Below are 9,449 nucleotides of genomic sequence, written 5' to 3'. Positions count from 1 at the left end.
TAGGAGGGGAGTAAGGGTTGGGATTTTAGATTATATTTATTATTATATAAGGTGCCCTATATAATAATATGTATATTCCCACGCTCATGGATAAGGTTAGGGAAAGAAGTAGGACCATGGTTATTAGTGTTACATTTAGAATTTCATTTAGGAGGGCATTGTGTGCTATTTTCCCCCCCTATTCAACCCATCACTGATGTCTGATCTGAGAGACCTTAAATGGGATAGGTTCTTTGCAGAGGGTTAACATCGCTAAATTTGGCGGCTAACATTTTGTGTTGGCTTGATTTCTTCATTGACCACGCTGGATCATTTTTTCTTGGTTGGGTTGATTCATGCTGCGAGATTCGATAACTCTTATTTCTTCGCGAGCTATCTTCCCATCTTCCCAAAAGTGCAAGATGTTGCCATGCATTCCCATTCTAACTTTTCTTTATACGCTAGTGTCTTCGAAACACTCTAAAGGCTAGAATTGCACAAGATGCTGCCATGCATCTCCATTCTGATGCATCGTCACGCTACATTGTTTCTTCAATTCTCTGAAGCCCAAAATTGCATCATGCTACCACGCATTGCCTTTCCAACATTTCCTCACTCCACAATTCTTTCATGAGTCTTTGAGACCCAAAATTGTGCCACATGGAGGGGGTTCACACCTTTTGTGCTATCTTCTTCGTTTGTTGGGAGGAATCTCTTCACTACATCTTAATCATCCATTGGAAATAAAGCCAATCTTGATCGACGAATGTGACTTAATCCTTCATTGGGAGGAGTTTCCTTGTTGCATCTCAGTCATCCTTTTTGAGGGGAGAATCTACATCGACGGTTGCGATTTAATCCTTCATTGGTGAGGATTCACGATGCATCTATGCCGTCTATTTTGAGAGGAAGACCTTCATCGATGACCATCATTCATTTTTGGGGAAACCAAATTCCCCCTTGGGATCAACCTTGCATTTTTTGTGGAAGGTTAAGACATCATGTTATCTCTTTTCAGTTTTTTGCTAGCAACATGAATGTCTTTCCTCTTCTTTCCATGAGTCTCCATTCTAGCGCCTCCTTACGCTGCATTGTTTCTGCAATGCTCTAAAGCCCAAAATTGCGTCATGCTACTACATGTCACCTTTCTGACATTTCCTCACTCTATAGTGCTTTCGCGAGGCTCCAAGACCCAGAATTGTGCCATGTAGTGGGGGTCCCCACCTTTTGTGCTATGGTTACAATTTAGATTTTAGGGTTATGGTTAGAATCAAGGTCAATTCTAGAGTTTATAGAATATTTAGAGTTAAGATTAGGGATTAAATATACATGAGGGTTAGCATTGGATTGTATGATAATTAAAGTTAGGATTATAGTTAGATATATCATTTAGATTAGGTTTTAGTCAGGGTTTAATTAGACTTAAGATTAGGGTGAGGATCAAGGTGAAGTCTATATTAGGGTTCATATCATGGTAGGATTGAAACTAATGTTAGGGTTAACATTGAAATTATGATTAGGGGTAAGGTGAAGATTTATATTTGGTCATGATTGTGGTTTGTGCTAGGATTAGGGTCTAAGCTATTATTAATTTTATGATTGTACCTTTAGGGTTAGGGTTTTGTTTAAGTTTATGATTATGGTTACAACTATGGTTTATGGTTCAAGTTTAAAGTTGGGAATGTGATTAGGATCAGGGATTAGTAAATTTTTTAAGAGTTCGGTTATAGGTTTACACCATGGTTAGGACCTTGGGACTGGATTTAGAGTTTAATATCATGGTTATCCATATAGGTAGGTTTAGGATTTTGATCAATATTTTGGAGTTTGTTTTTACATTATGGTTAAGGGTTAGATTTTAGGGTTAGGACTATAACCAATATTAGTGTGTAGGTTTTTGGTTTAGATTATGGTTTGGACTAAGATTTTCGTTATGATTAGAGTTTAGAATATCAATAGGGATATGTTTTAGTGCTATAATTATAGTTTAATGTTGGATTATAGTTATATTGTACATCATTGTTGGGGCTAGGGCTAAGGTAGGGGTTGTTGTTAGGGTTAACTAAGGATGACAATTAGGATGGTTTATCTTTTCAAGTAGAAAAAAAAACTCATATTGATTCAAAAACAAAGAAATTATACTTCGAAAATATTTTTCTATGTCATAATAGATTCATTTATTTTAATTATTGTATTAGTTAATTAGTTGTTTGATGTTTCAAAGTAAACATGGCTTATTTTATTTAAATTTAAATAATATTATTGTTTTGAATTGAATTTAGCTTAATTGTTAATGATCATATTTATATTTCTAATATTAACTCCAATTTGATCAAAGACCAAATATATTTTTGGTATTTTTGTAAACAAACTTGCTTAACACTTCCCTATTTCAAAGTTAATAAAATATCATTTCTATTGTCTTAGATTTGAGAGTAAGTATATTAAATAAGTAATAATAAATGAACATTATGATTAATATATTTCTAAAATAAAAATATATTACTTAAAAACTTGTTTACTTTAAATGAATAAAGTACTCATTTACTTGTAAATTTTAAAAATAGAAATTAATCTACATATATATAAAATATTTATTCTTTTTCCTATTTGCATACAAATTAATTAAAATCTAAACTTTAAACTACATAAATATTTTTAAAATATATATCCATCAATAAATAGTCTAGAATAAAGTAAAATCTAAAAATTAGACACATATAGAATCTTTTTAATTTCTATATACATGTTTTTCTAATTTATTTCTACAAACATGCAACTGATATTTCTATTATCCATTTTTTTCCATTTAAAAAAAATATAGATGTAAATAGAATTTTTTTAGATGCATGCAATCTTTCTAATTTTTTCTACATACATATATTAACATTTCTATTTTGTATTTTGTTTTTACATTATGGTTATTTCAATCAAAATATGTAGATGTAAATAGAATTCTTTTCAAAAAGATTTATTTAAATTTAAATAATATTATTGTTTTGAACTGAATTTAGCTTAATTGTTAATGATCATATTTATATTTCTAATATTAACTCCAATTTGATCAAAGACCAAATATATTTTTGGTATTTTTGTAAACGAACTTGCTTAACACTTCCCTATTTCAAAGTTAATAAAATATCATTTCTATTGTCTTAGATTTGAGAGTAAGTATATTAAATAAGTAATAATAAATGAACATTATGATTAATATATTTCTAAAATAAAAATATATTACTTAAAAACTTGTTTACTTTAAATGAATAAAGTACTCATTTACTTGTAAATTTTAAAAATAGAAATTAATCTACATATATATAAAATATTTATTCTTTTTCCTATTTGCATACAAATTAATTAAAATCTAAACTTTAAACTACATAAATATTTTTAAAATATATTTCCATCAATAATTAGTTTAGAATAAAGTAAAATCTAAAAATTAGACACATATAGAATCTTTTTAATTTCTAGATACATGTTTTTCTAATTTATTTCTACAAACATGCAACTGATATTTCTATTATAAATTTTTTTCCATTCTAAAAAAATCTAGATGTAAATAGAATTTTTTTAGATGCATGCAATCTTTCTAATTTTTTCTACATACATATATTAACATTTCTATTTTATATTTTGTTTTTACATTATGATTATTTCAATCAAAATATCTAGATGTAAATAGAATTCTTTTCAAAAAATCTAGATGTATATAGAATTCTTTTTATTTTTTACATACATAAAATCTTTCTAATTTTTTTCTACATACATAAAAGAATAATTTCTATTTTCTATTTTTTATTTTCTATTTTTAAAAAAAAGCTATCATAAAGATTGATAAAAAAATTGATTGCATATGCATTCTTTATTTTGTGCACTAAATGCACAAAATAAACTATATAGATTAAAACTTCCCGTCCTGGGCATGAGAATATACAATAGAAATATCAGTTACCAAGAATAGTCGGCCATAAGCAATCAAATCTGCCTTGCCACTGGAAATAGCTTCATTACCATCATCCCGATCATAACCCCCTGTAGCCAAAAATGTTCCCTTGAATGTTGTTCTTATGGGAATCAGGCTCTTTTCACTCGCTATTGTCGTCTGCAAATTATCAATCTTGGGCTCAAAGAAATGAGCATACAATATCTTATATTTATTCAGAGCCTCTGCCATGTGAAGTCCCAGTGCCTCTGGATTTGAGTCATACGCTTCTGCATGATCCGAAAATGGAGAAAGCCGAATTCCCACATGCTCTGCTCCGATTTCCTCCACCACTGCTTCCACAACTTCAAGTGCAAATCTGCAACGATTCTTCAATGTTTCGCCATAACCATTTGTTCGATCATTCACGCTATCCTTCATGAACTGGTCCACAAGGTACCCATGCGCCCCATGGATCTCAACACCATCAAACCCTGTTCGTAAAAGGACTAATTATGTCAACAAAAGGAACATTCTCTTCTTCAAACCAAGATAGATCAGAATAAAAAAACATACCTGCATCTATTGCATTCTTGGCAACATTTCGAAAATCAGCAACTATATTGGAAATTTCCTCTATTTTCAGAAGCCGGGGAGGAAAGAAATCTGCCACATCCTTTCGGTTCGGAAGAGGGATCTTTCCAGAGATTGGTTTGCTTGTGGAGGAAACTGGAGATTGGCCATTAGGCTGATAATCTGCATTCCAATGCACCCATTAAATACACAATACACTGTTTGTTGTGGAGGAGAGCCAACCAAATTGAAATTAATTTAAATTGAAATCTAAATCAAAGTAGAATATTATAACTAATTTTGAATTTCAATTTACATCTACATCTAAATCTAAATGAAAATGTAAATAAAAAATAGAAATCTCACCTGCAAAAATGTTACTCCAAAACTTCAATTTACTCCTATTCAAAAACTCCAATCTAATCCTCCAATAACCTCCACCTCTTCCTTCCTGCAAAAACATAAAATGAAAATGAAATGAGGAGCCTTGGTTTTATAACTTCTGAGAGGCTCCTCATATCCCCCAACAGACGTCTCTTCACATTCCACGAATTTGTTTCAAATTCCCCCACTCCCCGCAAAAAAAAAGCATGAATGTGCATGCAAAATTATATTTAACAAAAAAAAAAATCATATTGAAATTATTTCGCCCCTATTTTTTCGGGCCCTATTTTTTCGGGTCCTACTTTTTCGGGCCCTACTTTTTCGGGCCTATTATTTTGGCCTCCATTTGGCTTCCTATTATTTCGGCCAGCTATTATTTCGGGAATTCTTTTTTAATATTTAATTTGGAAGTTTGTAACTGCTCCCAATTCTTTTTTATTGACAGGAATCTTGGCATATTCTCGTGCTGGGCATTTGTGCTGCCATTGTATAGAACGCCTCTCGGCGTAACAATGTCCTTTGTCATCGAGTTTGGTTAGTTTTGTGTTAGTTCTGTTTCGTGTTCTTGTCATCTGTTTCGGGTTGTTATTATGTTATCAAAAGCGTCTAGGCCTATATTAATGAACGCACTTAAATTACTCCAGTGATTTATATTTCGAATAGTTTAATATTATTATCATTATCATTTGTGTCAATATTTTAAAATCATAGTTTAGTTTTTAATATTTTATCTGCTCTTCAGTTTTTTAAGCATGTATGTCATAATCATTTAATCATGTATCCATCTTGAATCACTAATCAAACGATGAACATCAATGCGTCTGCGTAGTGAACCGATTTTAAACTAACTGTGCCACATCAACATCATCAACCAGAAAAAGCGGAAGGAAACAAAAGCATAGAAAAGTCAAATCTATTCATTAATAAAACATGAATTACATTGTTTAAAGTTCATCATCTATTCTTTTACTTGCAATCACATCATGACATACATCAATACACTTTGCTGATCCAACTTTCAGTATTTCATTAGATACAATTAATTAACAATTTGCTGATCAACATACAACAATATCAATATATATATACAAATTGAGCATCAACTTTTCAGCTGTTCATAACAGAGTTACAATGTTATAATAAGTACATCTCAAATGACGAGCTGGGCAATCAAACTGAGATGACTTTTCAGTAAATTTTTTCCGATGGTTCTAGTCTCCAAAAGCTGTAGGACGTCTCCCACCTGCTTCCCGAGACGGAAGTATGGCACAGGCGCTTTAACCTCGCCAACCACGGCGTGAAGTACTCCCTCGAGATTCTCCCTGACACGAAGAATTCTCCGACCTTGGTACGAGAAGCCTAGCTTCCCAAAACAAGATGGATCGGATGTATTTGGTGCGACCGTGTAACATTTCTACATTGCAACCATGTGCCTAGTAGTCTAAACACGGAATGTAGTTGGGAAATAAATAACTACATATCTACACATATGCAGTAATAGGCATAACCATGAATCACATATGCAATATTTGGAAAATAAAATGGCTTGGCCAAACACTTTCAATCCAGATTTACCTGTAGAAGAAACAAAAACAGATTGCAACCATTCTACAGTATTGGCAGATAGGGAAACTAAACATGAAGATATCCACATATCTGTCTCATAAATCGCTAGATTACACCCGACATGAGGGGATATACTTTTAATGCTACCAACAAGTATTCATATAATTCAAAATTATAGCTCAATATTAGCCAATCACAATACTATTGGAAAGATCTATTGAAAATACACTTCAGATTTCTGTGTTTACATAGTTCAGTCAACTAGAAGTACTGATTTGTTCAAGATACTGTGTTACACTGGGTATTCATCTATTTAGTGTGTAAGAGAGGATTAAAAACAACATTTCCAAAGTGCATTGTTTAGAGGATTAGGAAATAGTAGGTACATTGATACAACTCAACACTCGAGTATCTTATGATAGTAGTAAGTTAGTTGATGTCTTACATAAAATTCTAGTTACTCATAGACCAATGATAGTCTAGTCTGTAATGATTAGAGTAATGTTCAGAAGTTATAAAGATTCCAACTTTAACACTTATCCGCAATGTGGTAATGATCTGAGAATACATACAGGCTTCAAACATGCATTCACTATTGTAAGATTAGTCTTCTAACTTTAGAGTTGTGTTGTACCTCAGTAATGAAGCAGACTAGAAGGAAGTTCAGCATATCAAAGGCATAAACCAGCTATATGGATATTAAGGAAACCCTACAGTGTTGCTGACGACATGACTTCTTGATTTTCAGATTAATACCTTTGGTTCATCCTATTAAGTAACAATAGTATGGTTGTAACATCACAGTTACGTTTAACAGGGTACTAACATTTACCAGTCCAAACAACAACGTACTCACAGCAAAAATGTAAAATGTATCTACTCCTAACATTCCAGTTCCAGAATAATGTTTTTGGAAGGTATAGCAAAACATCATGGGTCAATCCACTTTTAACAAGCAATTCCATAATTAAGGATTAGGTCTAAATGTATTTTATGGAGAAAACACAGAAGAAGAGCAAGAAGTGGTAGCAGTTTTAAGGTACTATGGTTTTTCACTCATAGCATTTGATAAAACTTCTACTGGGGCAGCTCTAACAAAGTTATGGTTCCTTAATATTCCAGTCCAATCAATCTATTTAACTCCAGCATTCACTGGCTCCTATACAGCTTAGAGGAAAATAGAGTTTTCATTTACATAATTCCAATGATAAGGCAGTTCATTTCCCATGAATACACACGCAATTGCAAGACGTAGGCAAGGAAAAAGACGTAAAGGAAAGAACCTAAAAAGTTTTGCGATTTGATTGAAGCGCTGCTCCTACAGTCTGTTTCTTGACTGTTGCCCTGTTACCGTGGCCTCCAATTTTGCTACTTTCGACCTCCTTCTCCTTCCCTACATTTTTCCTTTGCTCGGATGCCCTTATCTTTTCCTAAAAACCCTATATTAACACATTCCTCCCACCATTCGATGGTAACTGACCTAACTACCCTTCAGTCTTCATACCGAAAAAAAAAGTGTCTTCTATTTATTTAACTATTTATATATTTTTTTAAACAAAGTCTCTTTAATTTTATTTCTTCCTGTAACAATTGGCTCCAAAAGAAAAGGAATAAAGAATGCTCATATGATGGTGTGGTTAAACAAAACATATATAGTTACAAGTGTTAAGTATATAGGAATAAAGAATGCTCATTTCAAATCTCACATTAAAATCAAATGTTATTTCCAATTCATTCTAATATCTCCAAATTAACATAATAATGCAGCGTAAAAGTAATCAACATATAAGTCTTAAGTGATGTGTGTGTGGTCACATGGACATCTGACACATCCCCTTCTAGGAGGCTAACCTCTCTCTACCTCGACCATACTTTTGTCGTACCGATCCCTGCATCCACTCAAACACTTGCAACCAAAACAAGGAGTCAGTATCAATTGTTATCAACAACTTAATTACATCATCATTAAGAATAACATTAACTGAATTAGAACTATAAACATGACATCATGATTACACCGAATAACATCATCATCGAATGTAAGATCTCATACATATCCATTGTAATAAATCATTTCAATTTAGAAATCTAAAACATTAACTTTCATTTATCTTTTAATTAAGTCTAAATTTGACCAAGTCGACATAGCCACATAAGCAAGAGAAGGAAGGTTCTAGGGCGAGATGTGACAGTTTGGATACTTGAATTCTGACTCATTAGACAGGTTCATGGAAAATATATGTTCAGTTTGATGTAATGATGAACATCAATGCATCTGGATATTTGAATTCTTACTCATTAAATAGATGCAAAGAAAATATTTGTTTAGTTTGATGTAAAAGATAGAAGCATGAGTTACTGTTTAATATAAAACAACACAATTCAAATAGTGTCACTTGTATATAGCAATAATCACAATCAAATGAGCAAGAATTTATTATAAAAATATAAGGAAAGTATAAATAAATCTTAACATTGCATAATCAATAATATCAATGCATTTGTGGAGTAGGATTTGTTTGAACTATTAGCATGCTACATCGATGGGTAAGTAGGTTGTGTATGTAATGTAATGTAGAGAAAGAGAGTATCTCAAACAAATCATTGATCTTAGACCTTTGTTTATAGTTTGATAGTGGTTTCTTCACAATCAAGACTAAGTTAGAGTAGTCTTCCTAAAGGGGTTTCTATGGAATTACTCATTTTATGGACCTCATTCAACAAATATGAAGACATTTTAGGATATCCACTTGGACATTCTAGGACATATCCAACTTATAGCTTGGTTTATTTTGGGAAAAACACTACAAATATCGACCAATTTTTTAATACCTATGCCCAATTAAGCCACTTTTCTAAAACAACTATGTGAAATTCTTTGTAGCCCTAACTGACTATGTTGAAGATAAGGGAGATTGTATTGTATGTTGAGTAGTTATATTAGTTGTTATTTTTTCATTGATGTCACGCCTGAAAAGGTAAGACATTATGCCAATCCAGTAAGGTGTCAAATGATTTGAAT

At 32.1% G+C, this 9,449-nt stretch overlaps 1 pseudogene; it reads right to left on the bottom strand.

Annotated features, from left to right (window-relative positions):
- Nucleotides 1-3,883: 3,883 nt before the first annotated feature.
- LOC149546399 (putative 12-oxophytodienoate reductase 11 pseudogene) lies at nt 3,884-4,345 on the bottom strand (annotated as a pseudogene).
- Between the last annotated feature and the right edge of the window lie 5,104 nt (nt 4,346-9,449).

This window comes from Cupressus sempervirens, chromosome 7, assembly GCF_028749045.1.
Source record: "Cupressus sempervirens isolate cs-2001-9-10 chromosome 7, ASM2874904v1, whole genome shotgun sequence".
Taxonomy (NCBI): domain Eukaryota; kingdom Viridiplantae; phylum Streptophyta; class Pinopsida; order Cupressales; family Cupressaceae; genus Cupressus; species Cupressus sempervirens.
Note: the sequence above shows the minus strand (reverse complement) of the source record. Positions and strands in the feature narration are given on the sequence as shown.